The sequence below is a fragment of the Mauremys reevesii genome, linkage group 22 (assembly GCF_016161935.1).
Source record: "Mauremys reevesii isolate NIE-2019 linkage group 22, ASM1616193v1, whole genome shotgun sequence".
Lineage (NCBI taxonomy): Eukaryota > Metazoa > Chordata > Testudines > Geoemydidae > Mauremys > Mauremys reevesii.
The window spans coordinates 9,374,061-9,387,177 of record NC_052644.1 but is presented as its reverse complement, the minus strand read 5'-3'; the positions used below and the strand labels follow the sequence as shown (position 1 = coordinate 9,387,177).

The 13,117-nt window shown below is 50.3% G+C and overlaps 1 pseudogene; it reads right to left on the bottom strand.

The window, feature by feature from the left end:
• Window positions 1–13,117, bottom strand: part of LOC120388832 — a 51,537-nt pseudogene that overhangs the window by 10,061 nt on the left and 28,359 nt on the right.

Below are 13,117 nucleotides of genomic sequence, written 5' to 3'. Positions count from 1 at the left end.
CCTGCTGACGTCTGCGGGGATGCCAGGGTATATCTGGGAGTGCAGTTTGGCTCAGCAGGAGCCCATGAAATTAACACAGGATCAGAGAAGCCCCTTGTCGAGTCTTTACCTTGTCCGCATAGATTACGAGGTTGCTTCTGTCGGATGGGGCTTTGTCGATTTCAAACTTGGAAATGTATCTGTCGACCTCTTGGGAAAGCTAAATGTGAATAAGGAAAAGCAAGAGGCATTGTGGGTAAGGCAGCGTCTCTGAAAAAGTGCTGCAGCTGGGTGAAAAAAAAACACCGTCTCACTACGTGGCTCAGTGGTGTCGTGCTTGTGATCACATCTCCCATGATAGGATCTGCAGGGAAGATACTAGCCTGCTACTTACTCAACACCTAGGGTTGCCAGGAGATTGGTTTTTGAGTGGAACACCTGGTTGAAAAGGGACCCTGGCAGCTCCAGTCAGCAGCACAGCGCGGCTAAGGCAGGCTCCCTGCCTGTCCTGGCTCCGCACAGCTCCCAGAAATGGCTAGTGTGTCCAGCTCCTAGGCGCAGAAGTGGCCACAGGGGCTCAGCGCACTGACCCTGCCCCAAGCACCAGCTCCGCAGCTCCCATTGTCCAGGAACTGCGGCTAATGGGAACTGCAGGGGTGGTGCCTGCAGGTGTGGGCAGCACACAGAGCCCCCTGGCCCCTTTGCTTAGGAACTGGAGGGACATGTCACTGCTTCCAGGAGCTGTCTGAGGTAAGTGCTGCCTGGCTGGAGCCCTCACCATAAACCCCCTTCCGCACCTAAATGCCTGCCCCAGGTCAGAACCCCCACCCTAATGCCCTCCCATAGCCTGCACACACACACCCGCAAATCAACACCTTGCCCCAGCCTGGAGCCCCCTCCTGCACCCAACCCCCTCATCCCTGGCCTCACCCTAGAGCCTGCATCCCCACCCGGAGCTCTAACGTGCTCCCTACACCTCAACCTCATGCCCCAGCCCGGAACCTCCTCCCGCACTCTGAACACCTCATTTGTTACCCCACTCTGGAGCTCACACCCCCAGCCAGAGCCCTTGCCCCCTCCCTCACCACAACCACCTGTCCCAGCCCGGTGAAAGTGAGTGAGGGTTGGGGAGAGTGAGCGATGAGGGATGAGGGATGGAGTGAGCAGGGGGCCAGATGTTGGAGAATGGGTGAGGCAGGGGCAGGGTCTCAGGGAAGAGGTGGGGCAAGGGTGTTCAGTTTTGTGTGACGTACTCTCTTAAGATCTTCCACATCTGGTGAGAAGCCAGTGAGCATGGAGACATCGATGATGGACATTGTGGCATCAACCACACCGAGGAACCTAACGAAGAGAAGAGAAAATACCCTTTTGATGAGAATTCATCACTTGAACATTGATTTTGTGATTGCTCCACCAGCTCCTGTTGCTTTATCATAATTTTTTTGGCCATTCCATAGAAAAATTCATAGCCCAGGAGTCTCCATCTACCTCCTGCATCTGTCCATCTATTTATCATCTATCATTAAAGGGGATTGTTCTCACCTGATGCAGATTTTAATATAGACTGAACGCATGGCTCCTTCTGGCTTCTTAACTGGAAACATTGCAGAAGAAATATTAATTCATCTCAGTGTAAATTTCATGCCAGAAAAACTCTTTTGTTTTTTAGGTGTATTAACATGGCTTAGTAATCAAACAGGTCTTGCAGTAGGTGTGAAAAATTCCTCAATAAACCTCCCCTCCCCTCCAGCAATCCATAAATAACTCTTTCTTTCACTGGCAGGCAAACTAAAAAGCCTCTCCCAGCTGAGTGGCACAAATGAAATATAGTCTAGGGTTGGCAGAAAGAGGAGATTGAAACAGAGAGAACCCATGGGTGTGAACTCCTTGGACAGCTGAGAAAGTTAAGAACAATTTACGGGTGACTTCTGTTTCTGTGACAAGCGGTTTCAAAATCCTGTATCCCTCTATCATATGTGGACCTAATGTGTGGTCATGTCTCCCTCTAGTGGCCAGTCCTTTACTCCTTTAGCCCAAGCAGCAGAGGCTTGTGTTTTGGGTGCTGAAGATCCTGACCTCTGTCCCACGCTGATTTCACACCTATGCTGTCTGGAAATGTGTGCACTGGAAGTTTGGGTCTGTAACCAGACTTCCTGGCATGGGCTCATCTCTGCTTTAGAGGGAGACAATACCCAGAGTAGCTGGCCCGTGTTCCCATCCACACCTGATGCTCCAACTATGCTGCTAACAAGTGCTATGATGAGAGAAGGCAGCATCTGCTCCCTCATCAGGAATGACCCTGCATTGGTTGCAATCTAGAACATGTAGTAGCTGGAAATATTATTTAGTGCCTGCACTATGGGTATAATTTTGTAGGATTTGGGAACTGGGAGAGTTTGAAGAAGCTTCACAAAAATACTTTCCAAAGTTAAGAATGTGATTGCAGAGATGGTGGTCGGTTTACACATCGGTGTAAATCCGCTGCTGTCCATGGAGTTAAACTGGTGTAACTGAGCCAAATTTGTCCAGATCTGCGGATTGAAAGCAAGCTTCAGAAAAGAAAACACAAGTGGTTACTTACCGCCCCGGGCTTCTTCGACCGATACCCTCAGGTCAAAATTCTTACACTGAGATTCATCCTCCTGTAGCTTTGCATTATAAATTGTCATTACGGTTAAGGTCCCTTGTCCAGTTCCTTCTGCCTTCACAGTGAAGTCTTCATTCCATTTGGTCTGTAAAGTTGATCCAAGGTTAATTTTATTTTGTACTTCATTATTATTATTATTTAAAGACAGGGCAAATGAAGCTAATGAAGAAAATGAAGCTGGTGAGATTGACACTCACTCACCCGGAGGGGCTGGGGGAACTCTGCAGAGACAATAGCATGAAGGAGAAAAAAGGTTACTTCCCAGGCAGTAACTCTTTGATCTCCAGACGTCTTGCTTCTCTAGAGCCAAGCCTAAACAGCAACCCATCCTCTCCTACTTCTGGATTCAGCTCAAAACCACACACTCCAGGCCAATAACCCTGGAACAATTTACCTTGGGATGTGTGAGGCAAACCCCACCCAGCCCAGGGCTGCTCACTCAGCTGCAGTGACTCACCTCTCCAATGGAGCCTGCAGTGACTATCCCTGGTCAGGGCCCAGGCCAGATGACCCCCAGGCACAAGTATTTCATTGTCCCCATCAGAGCTGAGAGTTACTCTGCACAACAGCACTAGTCGGCCAGGGACCTTCCTCCGGCCTTGCAGTGTTACAGACTCCCCAGGCTTCTGACCTGCCCTTGATCCAGTTCCTGTTCCTGCCCCAGCCATGCCCGAGCCTTGTTCCAGCCCACTTCAGCCTCCTCTGTGCCCTGCTCTGACCTTGCTCCAGTCCCGTTCCAGCCTGCATCCGCCTCCTGGCCCCCCAGGCCCTCGCTGATTCCAACCTGGCTTTGACCGTTGGCCTGCATCCCAACTCTGACTTCAATCCTGATTTGGCTTGTCTGTGGATTCTGACCTACGGCCTGTCCCCAGACCCTGATTTCAGCATTGCCCTTGGCCCAGTACAGAGTCTACAGCCAGCTCCAACCACCAGGCCTGACTGCCTAGAACCTAGGGCCTGACAGGATGTGGTGGATTCTCCATCACATGAAGTCTTTAAGTCAAGACTGGATATCTACCTAAGAGACATCTCACAACTCCGCTAGAAGTTACAGGCTTGATGCAGAAATTAGTAGGTGAGGTTCTCTGGACTGTGTCATGCCGAAGGTCAGACGAGATGATCATAATGGTCCCTTCTGGTCTTAGAAATCTGAGTCAAAAGTGTGGATGCATTTGGATCTGGTGCCAGGAATATGAATTCCCCTCCCCCTCCCAAAAGGGTTTGGATAGGAGGTTCTAGTCAAATCCCCTTTATCTATAATTAGTGATCTGTACTAATCACACAGAGAAGCATGATACCTCTGCTGTTCGGGCCACCAGAGCGTTGTGATTTAAGATGTTGTACTTTATTGGACTAGCACGGCGTGGCAGGAGAATAGTAACATTCAAATTCAGGTCTTTGTGCTGCGGAATGTCTATCTGGTACTGCGCAAGAGCCTGGAACACCATGATGGTCGCCTAGAACACCAGAAGAAAGACAAGAGGGTTCCACCGTATTGTCCTATTGCGCTGAACATCTGACAGCTTCTAAACAGACTTTTTAATGAAGAGGAACCAAAAGTACAATGAAAGAAAAAAACAGTTACTCACCTTTTGTAACTGTTGTTCTTCAAGATGTGTTGTTCATGTCCATTCCAATAGTGTGCGCACGCATGTGCATGTTGGCCGGAAGATTTTTCCCTTAGCAGCATCTGTCGGGTCTGCCTGGGTGCCCCTTGGAGTCACGCCCTCATGGCACCTAATATATAGCTCTGCTGACCCGCCACCCCTTCAGTTCCTTCTTGCCGGCTACTCCGACAGAGGGGTAGAAGGATGGGTATTGGAATGGACATGAACACTACATCTCAAAGAACAACAGTTACAAAAGGTGAAGAAACCTTTTTTTCTTCTTCGAGTGCTTGTTCATGTCAATTCCAATCAGGTGACTCCCAAGCCAAATCTAGGAGGTGGGGTCGGAGCTGTCCACTGATTGGAGTACTGCTCTATCAAAGGCCGCATCATCTCTGGCCTACCTAGTAATCGCATAAGGCGCAGTGAAAATGTGTATGGATGACCACGTTGCCGCCCTGCAGATTTCTTGGGTGGGGAGTTGAGCCAGGAATGCTGTTGATGAAGCTTGCGCCCTTGAGGAGTGTGCCGTTATCGGTGGCCCTGGGATCCCTGCTAGATTGTAGCACTCAGTAATGCAGGCCACAATCCATGATGAAATGTGCTGGGTTGAAATCGCCTGACCCTTCATCCTGTCCGCTACTGCCACAAGAGCTGTACCGACTTCCTGAATGGTTTCGTCCTCTCAATGTAAAAGACCAGTGCTCTGCGGACGTCTAGAGTGTGGAGCCTCTGCTCCCTGCTACTCAAATGAGTTTAGGGTAGAAAACTGGGAGGAAACTGTCCTGGTTGATGTGGAACTGCGACACAACATTTGGGAGGAAGGCCGGATTGGGCATGAGCTGAACCTTGTCCTTATAAAATACGGTGTAGGGAGGCTCTGACATTAGGGCCCTGAGCTCAGACACCCTCCGGGCTGAAGTTATCGCCACCAGGAACGCGACCATGTAAGAAAGAGCAGGGAGTATGTTGCTAAAGGGTCAAAGGGATGCCCCATGAGCTAGAGAGGACCAAGTTGAGGTCCCAAGCAGGAACCGGTTGGCAGATGTGCAGGTACAACCTGTCAAGGCCCTTCAGGAAGTGGCTGACCAAAAGGCTAGCAAAAATTGAACGGCCCTGTACCCCCAGATGGAAAGCCGAGATGGCAGCCAGGTGCACTCTTATAGAAGACAAGGAGAGACCCTCCTGCTTCAAGTGGAGAAGATAATCCAAAATGTGGGGCACTGAGGCTAGTGCCGGAGGCAAGTTGCACTGTGCTGACCAGATTGAAAATCTCTTCCACTTGGCCAGGTATGTGGAGTGGAGGGTTTCCTACGCCGAGAAAGACCTGTCTGACTTGTTCTGAATAGGAAAGCTTGAATGGATTCAGCCACGGAGCTTCCATGCTGTGAGATGGAGTGACTTCAGGTTCAGGTGTTGGAGACACCCGTGATCCCGACTGAGAAGGCCTGGGAAGAGCAGCAAGGTAATCAGGGCTCCCACGGACATGTCTAGGAGAGACGTGTATCAATGCTGATGGGGCCAGGCTGGTGCTATGAGAATGACCCAAGCCCAGTCTCTGCAGATCTTGAGCAGGACCTTGTGGACAAGCGGTATAGGCAGCAAGGTGTATAGAAGAGGTCCCCCACAATGGAAGAAGAACGCGTCCGCTGTGGAAACCAGATTATGATTCTGGAAGGAGCAGAACTGCTGACACTTCCTGTTGCGTCACGTGGTGAAGAGGTTGATCAGGGGACAGTCCCACCTCTGGAAGAGTGAACATGCGATGTCCAGGCGAAGGGACCACTCGTGGCTGTGGAACGACCTGCTGAGGTGGTCCACCAGCTCGTTCTGGACCCCAGGAAGGTCCGACACCTATAGATTGAGTGTTCTATACAGAAGTCCCATAGCCTGAGGGCTTCCTGGCACAGGGGAGAGGAGCGTGCACCCCCATTTGTTGATATAGATCATCCCAGTCATATTGTCCATAGTGACCGATACACATCGACCTGTTAGATAAGGGCGGAATGACTGACATGCTAGGTGCACCATTCTGACCTCCCTGACATTGATATGAAGACGGAGATCTGTCTGCAACCAGAGGCTCTGAGTCCTGTGGTCCCCCAGATGAGCTCCCCAACCGAAATCTGATGCGTCCATCACCAGCACTAGGGATGGCTGTGGGGCAGCAAAGGGAACTCCTGAGCACACCTGCTGAATGTCCGTCCACCACGGGAGCGAGTCGAGGATAGGGCGAGGCAGGGTCACGATCCTGTCCAAGCTGTCCCTGGCAGGTCTGTGCATTGACACAAGCCATGACTGAAGCGGATGAAGCCTGAGTTTGACATGTCGTACCACATATGTACAGGCTGCCATGTGCCCGAGAAGCTTCCGGCAATTTCTCGCGATGGTGGTGGGGAACTGCATGAGTCCCTGGATCATGGTGTTGAGAGCCTGGAATCTCACCTGTGGGAGGAATGCTCTGGCTTGTGTTGAGTCCAGTACCGACCCTATGAACTCTATCTCTGGACTGGGGACAGAATCAATTTGGCTTCGTTCAGTAACAGGCCCAGATTCTTGAAGGTGGCTCTGATAAATGCCACCGGCGCTTCCACCTGAGCCCTGGAGCGGCCTTTGACCAGCCAGCCGTCGAGGTACAGAAACACCTGCACCTGATGTCTCCACAGAAAGGCGGTGACGGCTGCCATGCTCTTGGTGAATACTCAAGGTGCTGCTGACAGGCCGAATGGGAGGACAGTAAATTGGTAATGGGAACCATTGACCAGAAACCTGAGGAACTTTCTGGGGTTGTACGCGATTGTTATGTGAAAATATGCACCCTTCAAGTCAAGGGTGGCATATTAGTCTGCTGGATCCAGTGAAGGGATGATGGAGGCCAGGGAGACCATGTGGAACCTGAGTTTCCTCACAAACTTATTGAGGTCCCGCAGGTCCAGCATAGGCCTGGCCTTTGGTATTAGGAAATAGTGGGAATAGAAACCCTTACCCCTGTGTTCCAGTGGAACCTCCTCCACTGCCCCTAGTGCTAGGAACAACTGCACCTCCTGAATGAGAAGTTGCTCATGAGAAGGGTCCCTGAAGAGGGATGGGGAAGGGGGGTGGGAGGGTGAGAACTGGATGGAGTATCCCCTCTCTACCATGCAGAGCACCCAGTGGACCGATGTGATATGGAACCATGGATGGTGGAAAGGGGATAATTGGGAGGAAAAAAGGTAAGATGGGATAGATCCAGTCTCTGGTCTGGAACGCCATCCTCGATCACACCCTCAAAAGGCCTCTTTAGGGCCAGAGGGCAGTTTGGGCTGGCCAGAGCCTTGATTAGCAGAGGGATGTTGCCTCCTCCTGCCACTCCGGTTCCTCCTCCGAGAATTGTCCTGGCGGTTCTGCTGCTGGAACCTTTGAGGAGGTTGCGGGCGGAAGTGTCTCCACTGTGTGGCAGGGGTATGCAAGCCCAAGGATCTGAGAGTGGCTCAGGAATCTTTTAGGCTGTGGAGCCGTTTGTCTGTCTTCTCTGAAAACAGTCTCACCCTCAAACGGAAGGTCCTGAATGGTTTGCTGGACCTTATAGGGTAACCCTGAGACTTGCAGTCAGCGTCCCCCTCCTCCACATAGCCACCCCCGTTGTCATCACTCTAGTGGCAGCATCTGCAGCATCTAAAGCTGCCTGCAAGGAGGCCCAGGAGACTAATTTCCCTTCTTCCACCAAGATAGTGAACTCCAATTGGGAATCTGAAGGGACAAGCTCCGTGAACTTCACCATTGCTGCACAGGTGTTACAAAAGTACCTGCTCACAATGGCCTGTTGGTTAGCAATATGGAGCTGCAAACCACTAGTCGAGTAGAGCTTTCTACCCACAAGATCTAGGCATTTAGCATCCCTATTCTTTGGGGAAGGACCTTGGAAATCCTGTCTCCCCCACTGGTTAGCTGCATACACCACCAGTGAGTCCGGCAGCGGGTGGGAATACAGATGCTCAAAGCCTCTGGAGGACATGAAATACCACCGCTCACTGCATTTGGCAGTGGGTGGCAGGGGGGCCTGGTGCCGACATCAGTACCGGGGCCATAGGTGTCTGCATCAAGGTCGACGTCAACAATGGTGCAGGCGTGGGAGATGGGTGCATCGACTCCATGAAGGCTGCTGCCAAAGTCGGAACCGAACATGGTGCCAGAGTCAACGACTGGGCCGGAGGCACAGGGCAGATGCACCATGGAAGGCAGTACGAAAGGGGTGAAGATGTTGCTGAGCATGGGCCCTGGGTTCCTTCCTGGCCCTGGTTGAAAAGCCCAGGGGGTCCAGAAGGGCCACTGAGGTGGGTTCTGCCACTGTGGAGGCCACGCCTGATGCTCTCTTCTGTCTCTACCCAATCTCACTCTACGACTTCTGCTCCTTCCCGAGCGATAGGAGTCAGACTCAGACTCCAAGGTCTCAGACACTGAAGACCACGGAAGAGCTGATCCTCGATGCCTCGAATGTTGAGAGCTCAGGGAGTGGGTAAGCTCTCTGTTGGAGTGGGTAGGCACCGATGGACAAGGCAAAGGGGAGCACCTTGACATCATAGCCAGCTTCCCTTTAGAGTGCACTGGAGGATGCAGCTATGTCGGTGCTGAGGGTTCTTCCCTGGCAGGAGAGAACAGTGCCGTCAGGTGGAGGAGGTGCCAAGCATCCTGGTACGCTTCTGCCATGGACAGGAGCTGCAGCTGCTGCGTAGGCACCGGTGATCGAGATGGGGCTGGACTCGACTGCCACACCTGGGCAGGAGTCAACATGGCCCCAGAAGGAGATGCCGAGGAGTGGCCCGCCTGAGGTTCGATGTCTCCTGGCTTAGCCAGAGGAGAACGGTCATCTGGCTTTTTCTTCTTTTGAGACACCGGTGAGTGGGGGTGGTGCATACTGTCAGACAGGCTCCGTGAGGAGCCATGGCAGTGCTGAACGTCCCTGGAGGAGTCCTTCCTTAGTGCCGAACTCGCCGACGGCGCTGGGATGCTCCGCGTTGAGGATGATACCATAGGGGTCGGATCTCTCGAGCCCGGGTCAGAGTGGGGGCGTAGGGCTGCCTCCATGAAGATCACCTTGAGCCATTGTTCCCTTTCTTTAACTGTTCTCTGACGGAACTTGCGGCAGATATTACAGCAATCTTTCTGATGGGTCTCCCCCAGGCACCGTAGACACGATGAGTGCGGGTCACTTTTCGGCATGCGCTTGGTGCAGGCCACACACTTCTTGAAACCCGGGGACCGTGGCATATTATGGCGCCGGGGCCGGAGTGGGGGGGAACCCCAATAAACACCATACTATACTAAACTGTTAACTCAAACAACGCTAAGAACTAACTATATACAATGGAATAGAGAAGAAACTTGCTGAGCAAGAGCTAAGGGAAGTTCCAGCCACTGTCACTGGCGGTAAGAAGGAACTGAAGGGGTGGCGGGTCAGCAGGGCTATATATTAGGAGCCATGAGGGCATGACTCCAGGGGGTGCCCAGGCTGACCCGATGGATGCTGCTAAGGGAAAAATCTTCCAGCCAACGTGCACGTGCGCGCACATACCCCTGATTGGAATTGACATGAACAAGCACTCAAAGAAGAACACCAGGGTTCCACTGGGTGTCACGCAGGCAAAGGGTTATATAATAATATTACCTGGCTCCTCTGTAGTGTGTTTCATCAGGAGATCTCCAAACACTTTACAAAGCAGTACAAGATCTTTATATACATTTTGCAGATGGGGAAACGGAGGCACAGGGCAGGGAAGTAACTTTCCCAGGGTCATCCAGGAAGCCAGTGGCCAAGCCAGGAATAGAACCCATGGTCAATAAATATATTGTGCATGGTCAATTAGTCTCCCATCACCCCAGCTATTAACAAGGGCCAACTGTCAGCTGGACACAGTGCAACAAGATAGTGGCTCCTTCTATGTATATGTAACCCACACACCTCCACAGGGTGTGGTGCTCTGTCCCCTCTAGTGGAACCAAGACCACTTAGAGAGAGAGATTAATGAGTGTGCTACAGCCTTAGCCCTGTGGCTTTTAGCTCATACAAGAGAGGCTCATGCATTTAGCTCCAGAGGTCCCAAGTTTGATCCTGCCCACCGACGACCAGTGTCTATCGGTATTACAAGGCGGGGGCTTGTCCAGGACTCAAACACAGGGCTTCTTGCTAAATGTATGAGCCTCTATTGCATAACCTAAAAGCCCTGTGTCCCTTAGCTAAGGCTGTAGCAGACACGTTAATCTCTCTTTCTAAGTGGTCTCGGTGTCACTGGAAGGGACAGGCACCACACCCAGGAGGTGTGTAGGTTACATATATAGAGACATCTATGCCACACACAGTTAGGGATAGAACACATGGCCTGTGACTCCAGAAATATAGACCACTCCCACCCGAGCTTGTAGCATCCATTTAAGTAGAGAAAATACAAGACTCAGTAATAAGGAATGTAAAGGGGCTTCTCTTCTGAGGCTGCTGGACACAGACAGACCCTATAGTTCCTAGCGGCCCCTGTACTCCAGGGAAGGGAGGGATATCTGAGGACACTCCATAGTGATCTTTATTTAGCTGTCACTACCAGAAGGGATTTTATCCTCTCCAGTGCCTTGTATAAGCAGTTTTAAAAAAATCCAAAAATAATGTTTACAGTTCTACTCAGAGATGGATAAAACCCAAATTGATTCAGATTAGTCATGATCCACCATGGCTTTGTCATATGGACTCAGACCATTGGTCGTACACGCCTGGTACCCTGTCTCCAGACAAATGGCCAAAAACCAAACAAATGCCAGAATGAGTCCAGATGCGTGTGAGTTTCTGCCCATGGGACAACTTGCTGTCTTAAAGAGAAGCATGTGCTCACACCCATCACCTTGGCAGGATGCAGCCTCTAGTGAGAAGATTCAGTCATGCTCCTGTGCTGGTCTCTGCCTTAGGTTAACAATGGCAAAGACCTGATAGGTCACGTTGCCCATCTCCCAGGCAATGCAGGATTGTTCTCTACTGGGCATTCTCCAGGGCTTTCTACAATGACTCAAGTGATCGGAATCCCATCCCTTCTGATGGGAGACCTGCCCACAAAACACAGTTTTGGAAGGATACCCGGGACTATAAGGATCATACTCACTTGCGTAGATCCATATCCTCCTCCAAAGTAGTTCTGCTCTCTCAGCCATCTGACTATGGGACCAGTCAACTCATACTTCTTCATTTTCAGCAAGGCCAGCAAGGCGTACGAGGTGCCCTCAATGTTGAAGGTGCGGGCGTTTGGCTCTTCCCAGCGATTTCCATCTAGGCAGCATCAAAGAAGGCGAGCTAAAGGACTTTTCCCAAGGACATCCACTCATTCTGATCAAACCTGACTGGACCATACCATCACCTGACTCCTTCCCCAACTTTCCGCATGGAGGATCAGTAAGTTGAACTGATTGTTGCCCTTTTCGGGACGAGCAGCTACCCAATATGTGGAGCCTTGGAGGATTGTTTCAATTAGGATGAGGAATTGGTGATAGGCCTCAGGTATTTTCTCTGGTGTAAACTGGATTGCTTACAAAAATGCACAGAAAGTCCCACTTCCCTGAGCATAAGAGAACCCAACAGCACGCATCTTCTTTGCTGAGAAATCCCCAAGTCTGCCCCTGAAGTGAGTTCTAGGCCTAACAAGCAATGTCTCTCTGCTTGTTTCATAAGACTTCTCCAGGCTTTCAGCTGGTTTCTGCCTCTAACGCACAGGGTGCAAAACCAACATACTAGCCCCTAAGTTTGCAATTAGGGAAACCCCTCAGCCCACATGCCTTAGCTCTTGACCTGCTGTGTGCCTTGGGCAGTCCCTACATTGTTTTTAGCTGAATCTACTACAGAAAGAGTCTTGATTGCTCCTTCCACTGAGTCTGAAAGATCACTTTTTTAAATCCTTTCTTAAAAATAGGAACTACATTATCAATTCTCCAGTCATACGGTACAACCCCTGAGTTTACAGATTCATTAAAAATTCTTGCTAATGGGCTTGCAATTTCATGTGCCAGTTCCTTTAATATTCTTGGATGAAGATTATCTGGGCCCTGCGATTTAGTCCCATTAAGCTGTTCAAGTTTGGCTGTGGTAATATCTACCTCCATATCCTCATTTTTCCTCATTTGTCATCCTACCATTATCCCTAAGCTCCTGATTAGCCTCATTAAAGACTGAGGCAAAGTATTTGTTTAGATATTGGGCCATGCCTAGATTATCCTTAACCTCCACTCCATTCTCAGTGTTTAGTGGTCCCACTTCTTTCTTTGTTTTCTTCTTATTTATATGGCTATAGAACCTTTTACTATTGGTTTTAATTCCCTTTGCAAGGTCCAACTCTACATGGCTTTTGGCCTTTCTCACTTTATCCCTACCTGTTCTGACCTCAATAAAGTAGCTTTCCTTGCTGATCCCTCCCACCTTCCACTCCGTATAGGCTTTCTGCTTTTTCTTAATCACCTCTCTGAGATGCTTGCTCATCCAGCTTGGTCTACAACTCCTGCCTATGAGTTTTTTCCCCTTTCTTGGGATGCAGGCTTCTGATAGTTTCTGCAACCTTGACTTGAAGTAAATCCTGGCCTCTTCCACCTTTAGATCCACAAGTTCTTCAGTCCAATCCACTTCCCTAACTAATTTCCTTAATTTTTTTAAGTTAGCCCTTTTGAAATCATAAATCCTAGTCACAGATCTACTTTTGTTTATCCTTCCATTTAGTTTGAACTGAATGAGCTCATGATCACTCGAACCAAGGTTGTCCCCTACAACCATTTCTTCTATGAGGTCCTCACTACTCACCAAAACCAAATCTAAAATGGCATCCCCTCTTGTTGGTTCAGCAACTACTTGAAGGAATCCATCAGCTATCGCATCCAGGAAAAT